This window comes from Coptis chinensis, chromosome 4, assembly GCF_015680905.1.
Source record: "Coptis chinensis isolate HL-2020 chromosome 4, ASM1568090v1, whole genome shotgun sequence".
Classification (NCBI taxonomy): domain Eukaryota; kingdom Viridiplantae; phylum Streptophyta; class Magnoliopsida; order Ranunculales; family Ranunculaceae; genus Coptis; species Coptis chinensis.
Window position 1 is genome coordinate 92,423,266 of NC_141459.1, and position 19,126 is coordinate 92,442,391.

General features: G+C 37.5%; 1 pseudogene; it reads left to right on the forward strand.

Moving 5' to 3' along the window:
* The first annotated feature begins 11,787 nt into the window (after positions 1 to 11,787).
* On the forward strand, positions 11,788 to 11,881 carry LOC147505677 (small nucleolar RNA R71; annotated as a pseudogene).
* The last annotated feature ends 7,245 nt before the right edge of the window (positions 11,882 to 19,126 follow it).

Below are 19,126 nucleotides of genomic sequence, written 5' to 3' on the forward strand. Positions count from 1 at the left end.
AATAACTATCACGATGATTTCTAAGTTTAACAAAGATCAAGCTTCATCAAGACTTCTTCAACCCCTCTAATAGACGTTTAGCCTTGATTCATACAACTATCATTTCCCATTGAATTAAAACTAGACATCATATAAAAATTCTATCTTTATGCAATTTGTCTAAACAATAATTGAAATCTTAGGTAATAACTGGGAAATGAATAACAAGTAATAAAGGAATTTAGATCTAAACAATTGTAAATGACAAAATCGAAATGAACAAGAATATACTATTTTATTTAACTAATCGATGAAGAACAATGATTTAAGAGTTTAATCTAAAACAAGAATTGAATTGAAACTAAACTTAATTAAAAACAATTAAAACTAGATCTAGAATTATCTATAGTTTAGGTCTAATTAGCTACCATTAACAAAGAGCTAAGATTTTGTTTTTATATGCTCCAGATCCAAAAATCGTGCATGGGCTTGGAGCCATGTTTTGGGCCGGAAAATCGGGTCCAAAACCCAATTTTTTTAGTCCGGAAAGGGCTCTTCAGCTAGATTTGGCTTCAACAGACTTTTCGTCCACTTCTGCTCCTCTGATTGGATCAAGACTTGGACCATTAGAAAGCTCTTCCCGAGTCGGTCGTTTTGACATAAGGTAGACCTAATTCCGAGGTCTGAGTCCAAAGATACGGCCTTTGGAAGTTCTACTGACTTTGTGTGTTGTTTCTGCCTGCAAGCGTTGACTTTGACTTCTTAGCTTTTACCGGGCTTTAGAAAGACTTTGTCTCCTTGAATCTTGGCCTTTATCATAGAACTTCTTAGCAACCAATCATTGCTCCTTTATCTCGCCAAAGTAGCACATTTCTGCACATAATTGACTTTTATCACTGAATACATAAAAACACGTAATCAGTGTTAACTCTTATTTATTACTCACATAATTGGTCTAAAAGTACGATTATTAAGGGGTTAAAACTACAATTTTGGGCTCTTATCAAACCACCCCCAAACAGTATTTTGCTTGTCCTCAAGCAAATATGAGAAATTAAAATAAGTGACCAAAAATAGAGTTCTAACTAATCTCGTTTTGCTGAGTCGCGATTGCATTGACCATATCAACAAGGCCTTAAACCACTAGGAATTCCCTAGTGGACGAAGTTATAGCCTCGTGAGAGTTTTCCAAGAAGATACTCACAAACTTCATCTATACTACAAATCGACTAAAAAATAAAACTATTGTTTCCTTTATTCATGCTCTAAATTAACTATACATTTCACTAGCAATGAATATAGAATAATCAAGTCGAAACCTAAGCTAATATATGCATAATAATCAATCATCTACAATAAACATATATACAATGAGTAATACTATGAAATGCAATAGCAGGTCCGTTTCTGAAAACTTCGAATAGCTTTACCTTAAGTAGGTTCTCACATATAAGTCAAGATACAAACACTCTGATTTTCCCACTCGGTTTATTTACTCCAGTGTGCGAGATGGGCACACTTTACCCCGACAATCTCAATGACAAACAAGGAAGTCGAGTCGATCAAACACATCCGCCACTTACTATCACACTAACATATTCCCAATTGAGCTAGAGGTCTTTATTAGGTGTTCATGGGATTAGGAGATGGTTTAAGAAGGAAGGAAATGGATATTCAAAAGGACAAGTCTGAGATAATAGAGTCTTCATATTATGTAACTAGAGAAAACCTTGTTATTTACTTTTGCTTCTACACTTTGTTTCCATCCTTAGCCATATTTTTCTTTTTCTTTTCTTTGGCTTTTGACTCCCTTTTATTCTATTTTTGGAGTTTTTATTTATTTCTATTTTTCTTTTTCTTTTCCTTGGATGGAAAGTTCTTTTCTTTTCCTGAAGCAACTAACTAATTTTTGTTTACACAGGTTTTTCTCTTCTTCTTTCTTCACTCATTCTATTCTCAGACTTATTCTAGATTGGGTAAGTTGATTTTTTTTTTTTTTTTTTTTTGTAACAGGGTAAAGGATTTGTGGTTTATGGAAGGTTAAGGAAAGGCTCAGAGGGGCGACTAGCGGACAATAATTTCATAAGGGTTGAATTTCTGGCTAAATCGATCCAAAGAGGGCCTAAATTCTCGCTTAGGATATGGTATAGTGATCAAGCAAGTGAACGTGTGATTTCTCTATCCGGATTTTACTTCTCCCTTGTGTCATTTCTCAAATGTTTCACTCATATAAGGCTTTAGGCTATATTCTCACAGGATTTGTAGAATAAGTACTCTAGCCTAGATTTCATAAACTTACTGCTAACAATCATAGATACTCATGTAATATATTTATAAATAGATGCAAAGATTATTACATACATATTAACCTAAGTTTCTAAAAATTAATCTAATGCAAAAGCTACGTGAGACTTCTAGATTATTAAGAGCATAGAGAAATAAAACAATACCAATATTCCTAAGTGTATAGCATAAACTTATTTATTTATATTTTTGAATTTTTTAAAATTTTAAGTAGAAAACAAGTGCATATTATACATATCTATATCCTAACAGATGCCTTAATTACACGTGTTTCTATGCCCCCCCCCAAACAAAAATGCATGTTTTGTCCTCAAAGTATTTTAAATAACGAGGGTAGGAAAATACTATGGAAACGCATGAAATTCTGGAACATCTGCAAAACAAGGGTAGAACATACTAATATAGGAAGGAAAACTGACGCAACTCTATAAGAGTTCCACCCGTTATAGGGTTAACAGAATTAAATTGCTTGGGACATAAGTAGACAATAACAAAACTAAAAACTTACCTTATCTCCCGCTTAAGCATCCTCCTCCTCATCAAAGAGATGAGGTTCCTTCGCATCCTGCTAGGCCATTATAACTTGCCAAGTTTGCCGCCATTTATCATCTACTAATGCTAACATGTTAAGTGTTATTATGTCTGATGGGATGTACGGGGCGACCAAATGAGGCTGCACCTACCATCCCGGCCAAGTCATAATTCGCAATGAGCAAACCACCCAATTGGTGGGTCTCATGACTTCAACCCTTTTCCAATCTGTGAATTGGGCACAGAATACAGGTAAACAACTACGCGTGATCGCTTACCAAAACAGGTATAAGAAGATACTTACGCCTCATGCTTTGGGCTCTCTTAAGACTAGCGACTAAAACTTCGAATGTCATATCGGCGACGCCCCTCACCTAAAAGCGAAAAATGTCACCAGCAAGATCGCTTTTTGCGTAAGTGAACTGTCATTCTCCCAAAAATATTCATCGGGATGAATAACATGGTGGTGCCTACGTTTAGGGGACAGCTACCAAGGGCAATGCTATATCGCCTCGGTCCATTACTCGAAATACCCTCCCCCATAATACTCATGGAAATATGTATAATCATAAAAGTATGCATTATCGGTCATATATCCCCATGTGTGAACGAGGATCGTATTGGTAATCCCGAAACTAAAGTTACCACATATTTATTGAATTCTAGTGTCGTGGTCATCGACTACTTAACGGAGAATTCTTGTTCTCCATCCCGATTACAATAGAAACTAACGTGGTCATAGAAATAAGCGAAGAAGATGTCTTTGAATATGAATCGCCATCACTTACCGATGGCACCATCCTAATCGCAGGATCCCCGCTTTGAACCAATGTCTATAGGTCTCGGTTCCCAACACATCTTCGAAAGACTGTTCGTGTATGACTATAGGAGATGTCATCTCAACTACTCTTTGAACAACTCCAAAATCCTGAACAACCCTCGAAAATTGGAAATTTTCGTGGTTTTTCGGAGGTCGTAGGTAGCGCGCTTCCACTTGGGCACAAGAATGCGGTCGTTTTTTTGGTTTAAAGTGTTTTTTGAAGCGCGCTTCAACTTAGGCGCAGGTGCGCTCTGAGTAAAATTTCTGACAAAGGTCTAGGGCACGTGTGTTTCATCGAGGCGCAGTGCGCCGTAAGTCTTTGAAGCCAGTTTACAAGGAAAAAGAAGGAAAAGCTTGGAGTGAAAGGTGAGAGATGATGGTGGGGTGTAGTGTGGGTTGTGAGTGTAGAATGAAGGAAATTTAAATAGGTTCTGAGTTTCCAAAACGAATCGGCAAGTTGTCAAATTGTTTAAGGCAATTTCCGGAAATAGAAAATTTCCAAACCCAAAAACGGAAACAAACCATATTCTTGATTTTATAACAACCCTGGTATCTTTTATACTGGATTTAGAATAGTAACTTTTAAACTCTCCTAGATTTCATGCTACCACCACACATAATCATAGATATACCGATATCGGCCAAATTCTCAACCTTTACTCCAAGACAACTTTACAGAAGATGATCATATAACGAATTATGCTCAGTATAAATATTACCACCCCCAAACAATTCAGGAAGGTGGGATTAATGATAAAAACACGCACAATACGAAAATAACCAATTATATTACAAAAAATTAAATCCAAACAACATAAAACAAACAAATTAATATTTAAATTTAACTACTAAATTAAAATCTAACTAATAAAACAATAAAAACAATGAAATAACAGCGAACACAAACTGATGGTGAACACCTAGCCATGTGATGAAGATGGACCCTGAGATGGAGATTGGTCCTGGGATGAAGAATGGCCTGCGCCATCTGTTCTTTGGCGACGACACTCATGCCTCTCAGACTCATCTGAAACAGAACCCTCCATGGGTGGCATGTGTCGTAGCATCTCTATTCGGAACAAGCGCTGTGCTTCCATCTCAGTCCTGAGTACTACATACTGGGCTTGGTGACGCTGGTGGATAGTCTCCATGTTAGACAAGATATCTTCCTGACCCCTTTCGAGCATTTCAACTCTCGTCTGAAGGTTCGTTTGTTTATTTCGAACTACAATCTGTCTATTTCGAATATCTTTACAAATATCATAAACGCAACGCAAGCCAGTTTGCAACACTTGTATGCGTTCTAAATTAGAACTACAACTATCTAATGCATCTTCATCTAGACATGTCATATTTTCCATTTCATCCTCCAACTCGACTACGTTTCCTTCAGACAACGGCCAAGTCTCTTGGATGCAATCCGTATAAATACTTGCATTAGAATGCAATTTGGTCTTAATAGGAGCAGATTTTACGACAGCTCTAAAAGACAGTATGATCTTAGTGATCAATACTGGAAGGGACGCAATGCTCTGTCCCACTCCTCTAATTACATTTAAAATTAACTCGAGGATGCAGAAATTATACTTATTCGTTTGCAAAATCCGTGAGAATGTGCGCGTATTGGCCACCGAATCGATGTCGCCGACTTTTTCTTTCCCGAGGACGTTCCTACCAATCCACTGAGCTACAGTTAATTGGTTGGTTCTCAGACTTGACTGGCGGACGCAATGAGAACTCGGATTGTATTCACCTTCCACGACAAGATCTTTCATCAAAGCAGGAACTCCGGTATAATCGATTCCCCGAATGGTAGTTTTCTAGGTTGCTTTCAGCTAACGCTTAAAAGCGACCAACAACCGTCTCGTTACTTCCTCCTTCTCCCCGAACCTTAACAAAAATTCGATCCCCTCACCTCTTTCTTCATATAGAATTGTTCTACCAAATCATAGTGGTAAAAATCCTCCGTTGAGTACCACAGTCTATTCCAATTTCTCCTAATCATCTCCTCGTCAGAAATGGCGCTTGCCTGTCGGTAAGAAGAAACGCGTGCTCCGGCAAAATTCTTCGTCGTAGCGCCATTGAAGTTTTTGAAACAAACAATGGTTTTGTAGATGGTGGAGGAGGCGAGTTTGATGAAAAACAACTAAAAACAATGGTGGTGGCGATGGTGGGTACGGTGGCGGTTAGAAGCTTAAATTGGCGGTTTTTTGGTGGTTTGGGAAATTTGTTTGAGAGAACTCGGGCTGGGTGGTTAACAATGGGCGGTGTAAATAGGTGTTTGTTTTTTCTTTTTCTTTTTTTTATTTTTGTTGTTAGGTTTTCCTTTAAACCTTGTTAACTCGGGCGGGATGGAAAAGGAAACCGACCGCTTGCATTTTGGGAAGGAAGGAGACGATGTGCCACGACGCGTCGTCGGTTTGGGGCCCAAGCCCAATTCGAATTCCGAACTTTTTCGATATTTCGCGCAATTTCAAATTCAATTTACCGCTTCATTACTGGTTCGATTTTGGCGAATGAGTTATGGAAATGATCAGTAGAGAATTTTCAATCCAATGATCCATAAAACACTTAATTCCAACCATGGGTGATGTATAAGAAGGTGGAAAAACGTTTCAAAGTGCGTGTATGACGTAAGTTATGCGAACAAAGGAAATCTAAGTTATAGATAACGTCAACCCGAATGAACTACGACTAATGGGCCTAAGCAACACAAATAGAAAGTTCGAGCAATCCGGATGGAAAGACCGACTGCCCACCCCCAAACAAATTTTTAAACACAAAATTTGTTTTAAACGTGGGTCGTTTAAAGTTAGATTCCCAAGACTTGTTGGATTGCTATTTCTATGATTTCAGAATTTTTTTTTTTTTAGTTTATTATAAGAAAAACGAAAAACAATAAATACATAATTCACCCCATAGAGGAACATGACTCAAAAATCGAGAAAATATGCAAAAGTGGAAAACGTGAATTATGTGAAACGTGGACTTAGGATCCGGTACTTACAGCCACACACTCCATAGGGAGGGCCCGGTTACCTGAATGGTGCACTTACCACTATATGGAAGTGAAAGGAAGTACACCAAATGACAAAAGTCACCCTCATAGATGTGGTCCCGTAAAAGACTTCCTCTACATCGTGGGATAGAAGTTCGTGAAAATGTTTTAACCGTTGACCATTAACTTGAAAGGTACCGCTGTCCTTGGGATTTACCAAGGTGATTGCCCCGTAAAGGGGTGACTTCAAGAACTTAAAAAGGACCGCACTAACGGGTTTTAGTTTCCGGAAAATATGTAGACAGGAGTTGTAAAGCAAGACCTTTTGACCGACCACAAACTCTTTGTGCAAGATTTGCTTATCATGAACACGTTTCATGTTAGCTTTATAATCCTTCGCGAGATCGTAAGAATCGCTACGGATTTCCTCAAGCTCATTCAATTGCAACTTGCGTTTGACACCGGCCTCATCAATATTGAAGTTAAGGCTTTTTATAGCCCACAGAGCACGGTGCTCTAATTCAACGCGCAAATGACAAGGTTTCCCAAATACAAGTCTAAAGGGAGACATACCTATAGGAGTTTTGAAAGCCAGCCCCATATCGCCCATAAGGCATCCGATAGATGCTTCACCCGATCTTTCCTATTAGGATTTCTGATTGTTTCTAAAATCTTTTGATTTCCTATTAGAAACTTTTACTTGTCCGCTAGTTTGTGGATGATAAGGAGTTGCTACCTTGTGTGTAACTCCATACTTTTTCACTAGAGATGCAACAACTCATTTGCAAAATGTGTTCCACCATCACTAATGATGGCTTTAGGAATGCCAAAACGACGTAAAATATACTCCTTAATAAAAAATACAACTGTCTTATGGTCATTGTTACGGCAAGCCATGGCCTCTATCCATTTAGACACGTAGTCCACGGCAACTAGAATATAAATGAAACCGTGGGAAACAGGGAAGGGACCCATGAAATCAATGCCCCAAACGTCAAAAATTTCTACTATCATGATTGGGTTTAATGGCATCATATTACGCTTTGTGATTCGCCCAAGTTGTTGGCAACGAATACACGTCTTGCAATGCATTTGGGCATCCTTAAAAAGGGTAGGCCAATAAAATCCACATTGAAGAACTTTAGCGGCTGTTTTTATTCCACTAAAATGGCCACCACACTCTTTGTCATGGCAGAACTATAGAACTTCATTATATTCCCACTGGGGAATACAACAACGAATAATCTGATCCGCACAATACTTAAAAAGGTATGGCTCATCCCAGTAGTATAACTTAACTCTGGCGAAGAACTTCTTACGTTCATTTCTTGACCAATTATAAGGAATAACATCAGCCGCTAAATAATTTACAATGTCAAAGATACCAAGGTCTTTGAAAAATAGCATACGATGCTTATCGGGAAAAAGAGTCCCAGATGGACTCGGAATCACTATCATCGCCGCTTGTAAGTCTAGATAAGTGGTTGGCAACTACGCTTTTCACCCTCTTTTGTCTTTTATTTCTAATGTGAACTCTTGTAGGAGAAGAATCCATCGGATTAATCTCTCGCTTAGCATCCTTCTTTGTAAGAAGGTACCTAAGGCTTCATGGTCCGTAAACTAAAGTTTTAGAACCAACCAAATAAGGACTAAACTTATCTAAAGCATAAATGACAAACTAAGAATTCTTTTTCAGTAGTTGTATAATTCATTTGAGCATCGTTTAAGGTTTTACTAGCATAATAAATAACAATGGACTTATTATCTAGTTTTACGTCCCAAGACAAAGACCAACCGCAAAAATCACTAGCATCACACATGAGTTCGAAAGGTTTAGACCAATCGAGAGGTTGTATAATTGGTGCAGAGGTTAGGGCGGCTTTTAAAGTTTCAAAAGCCTGCTTACAGTTAAAATTAAAATCAAAGATGGCACCCTTTAAAAGCAGATTAGTTAAGGCCTAACTATTTTTGAGAAATCTTTAATAAAGCGCCTATAAAAACCTGCATGGCCTAGAAAAGCTCTAATATAACGGACAGTCCGTGGTATAGGTAGAGTCGCTATCTTATCTAGTTTTGCCTTATCTACTTCGATGCCATCACTAGATACAATGTGACCTAGTACTATGCCCTTTTCACTATGAAATGACACTTTTCCCAATTTAAAACGAGGCTCTTTTCTTCACACCGTGTCAAAACCTTAGACAGGTTAGACAAGCAATCTGTGAAGGAGTCTCCATAGATAGAAAAATCATCCATGAAAACTTCCATAAAGCGCTCTACCATGTCACTAAATATATGAAGCATACACCGCTGAAAGGTACCAGGAGCATTACAAAGGCCAAAAGGCATTCGTTTATAGGCATACATTCCAAAAGGACACGTGAATGTAGTCTTTTCTTGGTCATCAATATCAATAATAATCTGAAAATAGCCAGAGTAGCCATCCAGAAAACAATAAAAAGCATGATCAGCTAGACGTTCGAGCATCTGATCTATAAAAGGTAAAGGAAAGTGATCCTTTTGTGTCATAGCATTTAAAAGTCTGTAATCAATACAGATTCTCCATTTCATAGGACCTTGTGTGAAAACATAGTCACCCTTAGCGTTACGTACCATGGTAACCCCCGATTTCTTAGGAACTACATGAATGGGACTTACTCATTCGCTATCGGAGATTGGGTATATGATACCCGCATCGAGTAATCGTAAGACTTCTTCCCTAACCACCTCTTTCATGGCAGGGTTCAAGCGACGCTGAGGTTCGCGAGAAGTCTTCGCGTTATCCTCCAAATGGATACGATGAGTGCAAACATTAGGGTCAATTCCCTTAATGTCGGCTAGGGACCAACCAATCGCAGACCGGTGTTCCCTAATCACCCTGATTAAACGTGTCTCTTCATCCTTAGATAACAGAGAAGATATAATTATCGGATGACTACCATCCGGATCAAGTTGAATATATTTTAACTTCGGGGGAAGAGGTTTAAGCACCAGGGTGGAAGAAAAGTCAATAGATGTTTCGTCAGGGTCCTCATCTTGCATAATGAATACTTGTTTAGGTAGCAAGTCTTCATACTCAGTATAAGGAGCAACCGAAGGGTCTACAATCGGTGTGGACTCAAGGATGGTGTTGACTTCCTCTAAGTAGGAGTCATTTACAAAATCTGAAGTTCCAAAAGAAAGGAATTTATACATATGGTTTTCAGAAAACGTGTTGTTAAAATAATCTTGAGCTAAGCTCTCAATCATACTAACCTCCCCATCTATAGACGATTCTGGTAACTGTTTCATCACTTTAAAAACATTTACCTCAATAGAAAGATGGCCAAAAGATAAGGACATCTTACCATCGTGGTAATTTATAAGCGCGTTGGTAGTTGCCAAGAAGGGGCGCCCTAAGATAATCGGTACAGAGTCGTTAGCAACTTCTGTACCGAGGATAACAAAATCTGCAGGATAGTAGAAATCCTGAACCTTAACAAGCATGTTTTTCACTACACCCTTAGGATACTTTATAGACCTGTCCGCTAACTGCAACGTCATTTTTGTAGGTTGCATTTCTTGTAGACCTATTTGTTTATACAAATAAAATGGGAGTAAGTTAACACACGCCCCCAGGTCTAATAAAATGGTCGTCGTGTGGGATTCTCCTAAGGTGCATTTTACCGTAGGATGACCAGGGTCCTTGTACTTAACAATTCCATTATTTTCTGATAAAGTTGGGAACTGTTCAGTTAGAAAGGCGTTTTTAGGTATGTTGGTCTTACTCCTAGTAGTGCACAACTCCTTAAGAAACTTAGCGTAGTTAGGTAGCTTTTTAATAGCTTCGAGAAAAGGAAGGTTTATCATTAGATTTTTTAAAACGTTCCTAATCTCCTCAAAGTTTGTATCCCTGGTTAGCATGGCTAATTTATGGGGAAACGATGGTTTCTCTCTATATTTAGCGTATGGCTCAACTGGATGTCAAACCTTGGGTATCTGTTTCTTAGGTTGTGGTTTAACTGGTACCTCTACAGTGGTAGGCTCTTCAGTTTCTATTTCGGTATCTAGTTCGATATCCGGTGTAGGGACTACTGGTGGGGTAACTATAGGCATAGTTACTTTGTTATCAACCACTTTACCAGAACGGAGAGTGGTGATGGCATTTAGCTCATCTACAGTTGTAGTTTCCATACTAGTATTACCGTTTACCTCAAAGGTTGTGTTTGCTGTTTTAGGGTTTGATATCGCTTGGCCTGGAAACACGCCTTTTGGTTGGGCTTTCTCTTGGGCTAACTGTTGTATGCCCTGATTTATGGATTGTAAGAGCTGTTGGTTCGATTGAGTCATTGATTGGAAAAGTTTTTGGGTAACCTGTATAAAGGCGTCGATATGATCCGGTTGTGTAGGTGTAGTAGTCACAGGTGGTGCGACTGGAACTATCTCACGTTGATTATTTATGGGCGGGTTGTGATAGTTATTATTGTTAACCGGAACGATACCTCTATTGGTATAATAACTATTATAACTACCCTGACCTTGTGCTTGACCTTGTCGTGGTTGCGCTTGGTTGTTATAATTATTATAATTCCCCTGACTTTGTCCTTGTCCTTGCCTAGGTGGAGCTTGGTTATAATTTTTTACTTGCCTAACATTTTGGTTATTAAACCCTGGAGGTGTAACTTGTTAATTGTTTCGCCAACTGAAGTTGGGATTTTGTCTCCATGGGGAATTAGGAATATGATAGCTATTAATGGAGCAAACATTATCTTGCTCTGATTGTTGTTGTTCATAGGCGATAGGACAATAGGAGTCAGGGTGCTCAGGACTCAAACAGAAATTACATGGGTTGGAATTGACATTCATAACGGGGATAGGCTTTTGTTGAATAGAAATAGCCTCTACCTTTTTAGTTAGACATTCGATTAAATTTTTAAGTTTTGGATCGGGTTTCATCTCAAACATACCGGCGGCCTTAACTGTTGAAGAAGAACTAGCAGAGCGGGGGATATCATCACTACCCCATTATTATTTAAACTTAGTTTGATCTTCTAAAAATTTGTAAGCCTCCAAGGCTCCTTTACTTAGGAAACTACCCCCATTCATTATGTCAAGGACTTCTTTATGGTGGTGTAGAAGTCCTTTGAAAAAGGCACGAACTAACGTGTCTTTCGCTAGGTTATGATGTGGACACTCTATAAGGAAATCGGTGAAACGATTCCAAGCCTCTGAAAATTATTCATGAGGATTTTGTCGAAAGAAATGAATCTTGGAAAGCATCTCATCCGTCTTTAGGGGTGGGTAAAAATGTTCCATAAACAAACAACAAGTTTAGCCCACGAGTCCACGAATTAGGGCGCTTGGGCAATTAACCAAGACGCCTTTATCGGCTAAGGTGAAGGGAAATACCCTCGAGCAATTTGTTCTCGCACCAACCCGTGGATGGTAGAATGTTGTAAGGACTTGTTCAATCCTACGCGTGTCCGATAAGGTTTTTCATGGTCTAAACCATGAAAAACGGGTAATAAATTAAATATGTTTGGGGATTCAAAAATCCCCATCGGTCTACGCTAAGCGATGCAAGATTTAGGGCTATCGCTCAAGGCTTTGTAAAAGTCGAGAGAGGAGTCTCTCTTTCTTCAGCCATTATGTCGGGGTGGTGTGAAAATAGTAGCTAGAGGTGTAGTGATTGGTATACTAGATAGACGTGTTTGTTGACGCGTTGACGGTTAATTACGCTTCGGTGTTTTTCTCGGCCGGACCTTAATCTCATGCAAGTCTAAGTCTAAACACGACAACACTCCAAACAATCTTGATATACTAGTATAAACCTCTAACCGGAGATCACGAGGTATGGAAGAAAAGAGTACCTGAATGCCTCCTTGCTTCGCTTTTACTTAATAAGCGTCATGTTTACGCGTGATCGATTAATGTATAACAAGTTAGAACACCAAAAACTTGAAGAAATGGAAAGTTTGAAACAAACCCGAGGAAATCGGGCAATTTCAGCAGGGCGCAGCCTTGAGGCACGCTCTGTTTAGGCGTAGGTGCGCTCCGTGTAACTTCAAGTTCTGTGTTTGAGCTGGTCGCTTCGGTTTAGGAGCAGTGTCGCTCGGGTTCCAGCGTTTGAAGCGAGGTAAGCTCGTGTAATTTTTCAAGGAACTTTTCAATGCTGAAACGGACAACCACAGTATGAATCAAACAAGGGTGGGTGGGTTTAATGGGACTTAAAAATGACTAATTATGCTATGAAACCAAAGTTAAAGGGAACTAAAATGGCAGCTGTGCCATTTGATAAACGTAAAAAGAGTAGTTTTTCCAATGACTAAAGCTCGCGAAAACTCTAAACGCTAGTAAAACTAGAACTATTTTTCATGTATCTAATTTATCAAAGTTTTCTACTCTCAATCAAATTAAGATATAGTGGAGTAGGAAGTTCGTTCCACTCCTAGTTCTTTAGCATGCGATGGTTTCGTGTCAACTAATCAATCATAAGTCTAGTGAGAGATTTACGAGGGGAATTCTATACTACGAGGTGAATTCAATTAACAAGTTACTTAATAACTAAAATGATAGAATGCTAAGGGTTTGAATCTAGATAAAGAATTAAAGGGAATTGAATCCACCTTAACTCGACTTAATCCTACTAACAAAGACTCGTCGTGATCCAAATTGAATGCTTCGCATATCAAAATAGTAATTCTAATCCCTAATTATACATGGCATTTCTACCAATTCATAACTAGCATGTGAGCGATTAAACCCATTCTCATGGTGAATTAATCGTTTCTAGAGTGGAATAACTATCACGACGATTTCAAAGTTTAACAAAAATCAAGCTTCATCAAGGCTTCTTCAACCCCTCTAATGGACGTTTAGCCTTGATTCATACAACTATCATTTCCCATTGAATTAAAACTAGACATCATATAAAAATTCTATCTTTATGCAATTTGTCTAAACAATAATTGAAATCTTAGGTAATAACTGGGAAATTAATAACAAGTAATAAAGGAATTTAGATCTAAACAATTGTAAATGACAAAATCGAAATGAACAAGAATCTACTATTTTATTTAACTAATCGATGAAGAACAATGATTTAAGAGTTTAATCTAAAACAAGAATTGAATTGAAACTAAACTTAATTAAAAACAATTAAAATTCGATCTAGAATTATCTATAGTTTAGGTCTAATTAGCTACCATTAACAAAGAGCTAAGCTTTTGTTTTTATATGCTCCAGATCCAAAAATCGTGCATGGGCTTGGAGCCATGTTTTGGGCCAGAAAATCGGGCCCAAAACCCAATTCTTTTAGTCCGAAAAGGGCTCTTCAGTTGGATTTGGCTTCAGCAGACTTTTCGTCCACTTTTGATCCTCTGATTGGGTCAAGACTTTGACCATTAGAAAGCTCTTCCCGAGCGGTCGTTTTGATATAAGGTAAACCCAATTCCGAGGTCTGAGTCCAAAGATAAGGTCTTCGGAAGTTCTGCTGACTTTGTGTGCTGTTTCTGCCCACATTGACTTTGACTTCTTAGTTTTTACCGGGCTTTAGAAAGGCTTTGTCTCCTTGAATCTCGGCCTTTATCACAGAACTTCTTAGCAACCAATCCTTGCTCCTTTATCTCACCAAAGTAGCACATTTCTGCACATAATTGACTTTACTGCCTGAAATACATAAAAAACACGTAATCAGTGTTAACTCTTATTTATTACTCACATAATTGGTCTAAAAATATGATTATTAAGGGGTTAGAACTACAGTTTTGGGCTCTTATTAGCAAGTATAAATTCAGTTTGAACATACTATCTTGCAGGAAGCATAACCCTTGCTACAATTATTCAAATTCAATGAAACTTGGTTCATTTGAAAATACAGATAGAGTGCTAACTTTTCTGCCTAGGTTATTATTGCTTAAAATTGACTCTAACTATGCTAAAACACAGCTGGAAATCAGTCCAGTACACTTAAAATTCGATTGGAACAGTCCACCTTTCAAAACCCGTAACTTCTAGCTCAGTAATCCAAATATCATGAAATTAGAATCGTTAGAAAGCATATACAGAGTACTAACTTTACTGGCTAGATCACTAAAACCCAAATCTAACTCTAACTACTACAAAATCAAGCGCGAAGTCAGTCCAGCATAGTTTTCCTTGCAGGCTAGAATACTATCTTTGGACATGCGTAACTCCTGACTCGGATATCCAAATACCATGAAACTGGAACCCTTAGTAAATAGATTTAGATAACTAGCTCTTCATCCTAGATCACTATATCCCAAAACCTACTCTAACTAAAAGAAATTCTAGTGCAAAGTCAGACCAGTGCAACTACCACAGGACAGACAGGAAAACAAGTGTTCTTTAAATATTATCAAGTCTATATCAAGTGAATCACCCGTATGAAACATTGAAGTGAAAACTTACCTGTCCCTTGCGCACCGGTTCTCACCAAGCAACCAAACAATGTAATCAATCAAGTTGTTTACTTGACTCAACTAAATGAAAGTCTTGTAATGGAACCCAATCCACCGTAACAAAGGAATAGCAGATCGTCCTTGAAGTTCCAGAGTCTCCTCCAACATGATTAGTTAGCATCTCCTGGACGCTCTCCTTATTTCCTTCATTATTTTACCTGCTATCCTAAAGTTTAATCGATTATCTTATCTATTCTAACCAAAACAGCACACTAGTAAAGCAATCCAAATCAAACCCCACTAATATATATCCACTACTCTTTTTAAATCAAATTGTATGAAAAACACAAATCAATCACTTTGCATAAGCTTTTTAACAAGGATATAGCTAGGTCTGTACCTATCATGGGGCTAAGTACTTCATCATCTGTTAGAATTTTGGTGAAGGTCGAGAGAGAGAGATTAAGCTCCCCCAAATCTATTTCCAACTCTTTTTTCTTCTAAAACAGAGAAAATTTCCTTGTAAAAACATAAGCAAAATAGAGGGCACAAATATGAAGAGGAAGAAGAAGACATATACTACAAAAGACAAGGCTCCCGAGTTTTGGCGTTAGCTGTTAGTTAGAAGACAAGATCTTCGTTAGTAAGAAACATACACCATAAAATATTACATTTATGAAATTAAGAAAAAAAAAAAAAACTTACCAACAGTAGAAGAAGTGAAGAACCATCTCCGATACAATTAACAACTCTGATTCCATAAGGCCTCACTAAACATTAAACCTTAAGGAATAACTGATAGTCAAATACTCTACAACGGATAATAAACATTAAAATGGAAGGGGGGGGGGTGAAATTACATAATTGTTAAATAGGTGTACCCCTTGGATTCTCTTTCCAGGAACAAGGCACATAGGTCCACTCGCTCTTTCCTTAGTAGTCTAGTACACAACCTTTCCTAAACCCACAAACAAATCAAAATAAGAAGAAAAAGAGAACATACTACATTGTTACCCATGTTCTAGAGAAAACTAGTTCCACTGTAACAAGAAATGAGTGGACAGTTGGAACTAGGATAAGCACTAAAGATAATAGTAACAGCAACTAAGTTTTGAATCCAGAAGCACCAAAAAATTAAATTAAGGTTCTTACAAGTAAAACGCTAAAAGCATAGAGAAACACTCGATCCCAGTTCCTGTTCAAAGGTTTCTATAGTGGCCACTACATAAATGGAGCAACTCGGTGTCTTCTGCAAAATTAAAAGCCAATATCAAGACTTATTCTCAATTTTCAAGGCTTACTGAGATGTATTATACAAGAACCGCTTTAATTTTTCTCAACTCGGGTATTTTTATTTTTCTTACGTCTTGTGAAGAGGTCTTTTGCCATGATGGTGGTGTTCTCTTGTATGTAATGCTGATGAAGAAACACCTTTCCTGAAAAACAAAACAGAATAAGTAAATAAAAAGGAGAAAAATGTTGGATTAAAAACTAACTTACCCACGAAAATGCATGTGACTCATGGTGTACACTCTGTAATGGACTCTTTCTCTCAATAGTCTTGTAAATATTCAAAGGATTATTGAAAATTCAATATAGAAAGAAAAGATGTGAACCAAAAAGTAAATAAAAACCCTAAAATTTGATAATCAAATTAATGAAAAACCCCAAATTCATAGTTGAAAACTTGAAACCCTAAGTAAGAGAATAAAGAGCGATGGAGTGTACCTTCTACTGACGGTTCGTACGTAGAATTAGGTGATTCAGTAATTGGTGGTGGAGGTGAGAAGAAAAGCGGTTATGTTTATTCTTTTTCTTTTCTTCTTTTTTTTAGGTCATCAAAAATTTCAAAAACATGGGCGCTGGATATCAAAAAAATAGGCAACAGATGTCGAAAGTTTGAGAGGGTGGGAGAACTTTTTCACACCAAAAAACAATATTAGGCAAATGAAATCAATTACACTAGCGACATATCTTAATAGCGTAGCTAAAACACTACAATTTGCGATGCTAGTACCATTTGTTCTAATTATTTTCACTTTATACCAATACAATTGGCTACAATAAAAAGCATCGCAAAAAGGTAGCCTCTAGCGACGCTTTCAAAAAACGTTGGGAAACACTGCCATCACCAACGCTGGAAATTGTTGGCATTGACAAAGCGCCTATTTGCAACATTCATTTCGTCGCCAAAAATTGATTTCTCACTTCAACATTTTCAAAAAAATTGAATCAGTCTTTCAGTGACATTAAAAAACGTCACCAAAACTTATTACACAAACTAAGGCAATGGAGAAATGGCGACGTTCTCAGCGTCGCCAAAAATTTTATCAGCAACATTTTTCCATCGTCGCTAAAGGTTTTGTCGCTAAAAAACATGTTTCTTGTAGTGGATCACCAGACTCTTCACCATCCTCCTTTTCCCTTTTCCCTTTCCCCTTCCTCTTCCTCATCACCATCAGCATTCTCCTTTTTCCCTTCTCCTTCCTCTTCCCCTTTCTCATCACCATCATCATCCCCCTCCTCTTCAATATCACCACCATCTAAATTCTCAAGAAGAACTACATCGACATCCTCATCCTCATATATATCCTAATCTAAATCTAAATCTACGTCCTCATCTACAATAGAAGCCCTTATTTCTTTCTTCCTTCTTTTATTTTTTTCTACTACCTCTAAATCACCTACACCTACTATATTACTCGGATCAGTAGCTTCTTGATCCCCTCTACGTGCGGATGCCAACATGGCCATTCCTCTTTTTTTCTCAGGCAGGCCAGCACGACCCGAACTACTATTGTCACCTTCTTAGCACCTGTGTAGATGGTTTTCGCTACATTCTTCACATTCTTTGATCGAGGAGCCATTATTACTACAAAAATAGTAATAAACAAGTATTAGTAACAAGGTAATTTAAAATAGTTGTCGTCTTCGGAAAATGACAATAATTCTTTCTTTATATGAATTCTACAGTTCTTTTTGAGTTTCCCCTTGATATATATATTCTACTACTAATTCAATTAATAAACAACTCAAAACCAAAAATAAGATTGATCGTCAACACCCACTCCCAATCTCATCCACTCAACTCGCGAGATGATCTCAAGATCTCATGGCCAAAATTAAAACAAAATAAAAGAACAAAATAAAAGAAAAAACAAAAAAAAAACCCTTCGTCTGTCTCTAGCAACCCAACAAAAACGAAGAACAAACAAACATAACCACTCCAAATCGAAATAACTTAGAAATATTTCTTCTTTCCTTCATTTCTTCTTTCCACTCCAAAATATTGTTACAATTAATACAATGATACAGTGAATATGATCCAATACAATCAATTTGCGACAACAAGAAATCTAGCAACTACTAATCTACTGAATGGATAAAAAAAATGCATGGATAACAATGGTTAAGTGATGTGGTTGAAATAACTAAATTTTGGATATACTGTTTCAAGTAAGGGATGGAAACTCAATGGAATTCACAATTCTCTCAGACAATAATGGTCCGCAAGCGTCTTTTATTTTTTTTCTATTTTTACTACTTTTCCATATTGGTAATTGGTACTGAGCTATGGAGATAGATAGTATGCAATCTCATAAGACATGATGATCAGTCTCTGGCTATATGCTTGTCCACTAAAATCTAAAGATTTTGAATAACCTGTTATTAGGGTCTCAATATCTATCGAGTCTCCGTGAATATGATTATAAAACCTGTTATTATTTATGGTTGTGTTGCCTGTGCATGTTACTATTATTTACTTACAGAACCCTCTAAACCTGTCACTAGAACTAATAACGTTGCAAAGTGGTACGGTAGAACTGCAAAACATCTTAAATGACATATTATTCTTCATGCACAGACATATTATAACTCTTCAAAACTACTTCAACTTCTTTTTCTTATTAAACCTTCTAACCACTTCTACTTCTTTTTCTTATTAAACCAACGAGATATGGATTCTTCAAAACTAGATGGGCTAACAATCCTCACATTGTAGGTTCCATACATAGTCTCCTCCCATTAATGTACTTGAAACAACAACATCCAAAATGCCCAATTTATATTAACCAATCAATTGGAATAAACACA